This window comes from Eucyclogobius newberryi, unplaced genomic scaffold, assembly GCF_026437365.1.
Source record: "Eucyclogobius newberryi isolate DKJ021-1_F unplaced genomic scaffold, fEucNew1.0.hap1 SCAF_11, whole genome shotgun sequence".
Taxonomy (NCBI): Eukaryota; Metazoa; Chordata; class Actinopteri; order Gobiiformes; family Gobiidae; genus Eucyclogobius; species Eucyclogobius newberryi.
The window spans coordinates 14863678-14868488 of NW_027315735.1; positions in this window are offsets into that span (position 1 = coordinate 14863678).

Genomic DNA, 4811 nt, shown 5'->3' on the forward strand with positions numbered 1-4811 from the left:
CAGAGAAGGGACCTCTTCTACCTCGCTCTTGATTGGCTCTGTGGTTGCCATGAGAAGTTCTCTCGGATTTCCAAATATATAATTTGGGTCCAAGTTAGCCGCTATAACTGCTGGCCGCGATTGGCATCATTTACAGGCTATAGGAAAAAGCAGCTAATATCGGTACGATTGACTGCTTCATCTTGCCGTCTGGAAAATGTTCTATGCAAATAAGAGTAATGCCAAAAGATCTGTGAGCAATTGAAGACCTACTTCCTCCTCTTGTGGTTTGAAAATTGGGTAATGCATCTTTTACATATTTCAGTTTTTATTCACTCAAGCTGCACTTTCTGATTCACTTGCTGAAATGTCACATTGTCATGTATTTAGTTAATGGCGGTAGTATTCTTATTATTATTGTGCTTTAGCAATAAATGTCAAACTCAGCATGAAGCCAGGTGCTCTTTCAAATGATTTGTTTTGAAAAGTGTTTTTTGTTTTTTATTATTCAAAAACCATACATTTCAAATTTATGACAAAAGAAAAAAACGTACACATCTTTGCTGTTAGAGACCCCCTAGTGGCTCCTCACAGAGCTGAACGTGTTCTCCTGCCAGTTGGACGAGGTCATGGACGTGTGGGTGTCAGACACTGTAGAGCTGATGATGAGACGCACCCTGGTTCCTGGTTCCCATGTGTAAATCCATCGTCATGCTTCCATGAATTAACGTCACCAAGCTTGTCCCGGCATGAGCTGATCATGTTTCAGCAGATAAACTTCATCAGATAATTGTTCTTTCAATGATCTAAGATGTGTATCATGACAGTTTGGCATGGCATGTTTCTGGTCCCTGAGAAAGAGACAAATAATAGGTAGAAAAAATGAACAATAAACATATCTATTTCTGACTGGAAACCCACATAATTGTTCCATGTCAAGCGAACATTATAGCTTAAGCTAAAATACTGCCTAAAATATTGAATTTGATTTATTATTACAATTCCCTCGGTAACTGTCCACGGCAAATTTGCCTAAGGGGACAATAAAGTATATTCTATTGTGTTTTATTGTATAAATAAATCCACAATTATATTCCCATATTTATATTTTCTTTTCAGTTTAGTGACTGTATATCACAGGGGATGCTATTTCTGAAACATGTTGAGCATAGGCGTGAAATTCATAACTATTTGTAGATGTCAGGTGCTGTGAACAACAGAACAATCTGCACTTCTGTGAGGGAGCAGCGCAGAGTGGTTCAGATCAATACAAACCTGTGAGCACAATCCATAAGAAGTCTTCTAGCATTTAACACATTATACACAGCACTTTAGGGTTCACATCACATATACAGTAGGGTATGGTAATTTTGACTACTTTTATATTGCATACTAAAGTGAATGATTGATGAGTTGTAAACTACTGTGTGAACATCCTTTCCCATCCAATCCTGAGTTTGTGGTAGTGAATTTCCCCCGTCTTTCTCTGTAATCTGTCCAGTCCTTCATTTTAGGTGTTTCCTGTGGTGTTATTGTCTGTGTTCTGTGTTTGTGATGCGCTCTGTGTTGTTGTTGTTGTTGTTTTAAATTGTCTTACCTTTTAATTGGTACACCAACCTGTCCAGGGACAACAGATGAAAACTAGTCATATGTATCATATGTTCATCATATGATCGACACAGTATTACAATAAATATACAATAGCCATGACAAATTTGTACATACATTTAACTTTTACATGAACTAAACTTAATGCCAGAACCCCTGTTCTGTAAGAACAATTTAAATTAAAGCCGCGGTAGCGGCGATGATGGCTCTCGCCTTCCCGCGCGACCGCCTTCCCGCCTGTCCATATTTTCTGCTGCGTTTAGCGGCATACCAAACGAAGCTCAATAATTCACCGTTGATGATTGCGCAGTTTGCGATTCAAATAGTAGTTTGTCCTGACAAATTGCAAGATTGTGCTGAACGCAGACCTGAGCAGGGAGAAAGAGAGAGCCTCGGTGACCCGTGACTTTTCATTGATGTTCAGGGGGTCAAAAATACCCGAGTTGTGGCAGAAAGAATAAAGCCTAAAGAATAAAGTCTAAATAATAATAATTCTAATGCGGCACGAGAGGAAATGTCCCATCAAAATAAAACCGGAAGTGAAGGCATTCATTGCGCCTCTGCTGGCCAATAGTGAAAATACACAATATCTGCAATGCACTTTTTTCATGGCGTCTCGAGGAGAATATAAACCATGAGTTTCAAACAAATCAGACAATGTTATGTTTTTCACACAATGTGTAGGGGGCGCTATAGAGTCAATTTGTTACATGGGTATTTATTTCCAATCAGATCATAGAAACGCATTAGTGAGTGAAATATGAGCTCCGCAGATCAATTCCATTAGGCGTGACTTGTCCTTGAAAAAACAGGAAATTAAGCCTTTTTTGAGGGCGTGTTACGCGTAGACCGTAAGGAATATCAACATTCTTTTGAATATTTATTTAAATTTCAATGTCTTTAGATGCAAAAGGTGTTGTTTTGAGCTCAATCGGACAAAAAACCTAGGACAAGTACGATTTTGAAAAAAAAAAGTAAAACGTGGTGGTGCCACTTTGATTCAACATGGCTGACTTCCTGTTTATCATAGAGCGATGCTGCCAGGTGTGTTTTACTCGTCAAAGGTCAGAGGTCAAAGGTAGCTCTATCACTGTCCCAAGTTTCATGTGCCAAAGATTAAGAGTTTTATGTTTTTTCTTTTTTGAACTAGTCGGCACTGTTGCGACGGGCGTTCTCGCAACCTCCATTTTATTGGAGTTCGGGCCGAGCCGATCGCGTCTATGTCCCCATGTGACCTATGACCCCATGTGTGACCTGTGACCCAATGTGTGACAGTCATCAATGTTAGAGGGTCAAAAATGCCAGAGTTGTGGCAAAATTTTACCATGTAAAACTATAATAAGAAACCATGGCAAGAACAATGTCCCGATCCATTCCATTCTGGAAGGCTCGAGCCAATAATATATTTGTTTTGGCTGTTTTTAGATTTCTAAAATGTAGCTTTTTGTGGTAAAATGTGTGTTACAATGGGTTAGACAAGGTCAGTAAAGGTCATGAACTATAAAATTACATTTCTACTTCTGTTAAAGACAAGACCAAGACACATCTCCTGCATAACTAATAATAGATGTAATATTTACTAATCATGAGTGAAAATGTTTGCAAATGTATGATTATCTAACAGCTTTTACAATGACAGCTTGTGTATATTATCATATCCATATATTTACCCATTACAATCTGTGAACACTTTTGTGAGCAGCCAGGCTGGGCCAGAACTGTTTGGTGTGATCTGCATTTGGCACTGAAAATATTGACAAGAATGCAAATTGTGTCGGAAGACTGAATGTTTTCCATTTAAAACAATATTATGATCTAATGTATGTCTTAGCTTTCTTGTGTTCTGTGCAGATCCACGACTGCGGGGGAGTAACGTTTCTGCCGGATGCCCTTCCTGGTGCACACTGTCGACCAGTAGAATGACATTAGCATTGAATTGTCATTGGACTTTTTTATGCCGTCCACGATAATCAATATTTTGCTCCATTACTTACACTTCCACTTGGTTTACAGGCACATAAATCTCAAAAAGTGCTAAACAACCAAACTAAATTCATCTTTGCCCCAAAACACACCCCTCTTGTTCCAGTCTACACACAAAAAATAAGCCAATAGGTGCAAGCGGGTGTCATATAACCACACTTCTGTCAAACATAGATAAGAAACACCTCATTTACGTGGAGCATTTAGATTTCCCGACACGAGGAACTGCATTGCTCACAAATGCATTTGCTCTCTGCAGTGCGGTGCTTTTTAATTTCATTTTAACGCCCCACCAAAACAAACCCGCACGAGCTAGTTTGAAGTGGAACGACCAGACTTTTTCGCCTCTGCTGGTCTAAAACGAGTGAGCGCGCGTCCAAACACAAGTCTAGTGTTTTTCTGTCTGTTTCTTTCCTTGTGCAGTTGAACGCCTCTCCTGGTCTGCTCCCAGCTCGTCTTCATCGTCACACGCAGCAGGAATACGACTATACACGCACTTCTCCACGTGTGTTATTGAGATATTTGAGATTCTAATCAAGACACCTCAGTCATACATCCCGGGTTTACGTGCATTTTGAGAAATTGGTTTAAATCGGACTAGGCCAGTTATCCGGTAAATGTAGTGTATGCTAGATGTGGTCAAAATCAGACCACTTTGTGCTGTCTGCATCTCATTTTTGCTCTCTTGGCAGGATAGCTCTTGTGGTAAAATATTTAAATGTTTGAAATAGGCTAAAGAATGAGGATGAATGTCAGAGAAGCTCGGGTTCATTTATTCAATTCCAAATCCTTCAAGTATTCGCCATTGAAGCTCCGAAATGATCGAAGTTGTAAATGTCAGACTGCCACAGTTACTTTGATACACGCTTTAAGTCACGGTCCGTTGCTCTTTCTGATGTGGCGTGGAACTTAATGTAGGGCTGGTTACCATGTGACCTACCCGTGTCAAACAGGCCTGTTTAATCGAGGGCAAGTGTCAGAGGCTGAGCAAATTGGTTTTGGGAGTGATAAGTCATGGACCGGTTACACGTGTCTCTCTCATTTTGACACAAGGAAGGAGAAAATGAGATGTTTTGGTAGATCCTCCCTCAATATTTATCATATTTCTTTAAACTATGAATTTCATGAGTGTCCAGCCCGTGGTGGTCATCTCATTAAAGTGCCTTACTCTCGTACAACTCAGTCCTAGTTCAGAGTTCTGTGCAGAGGATGATTTGGAACAACTTTCCCTCCTTTACTGA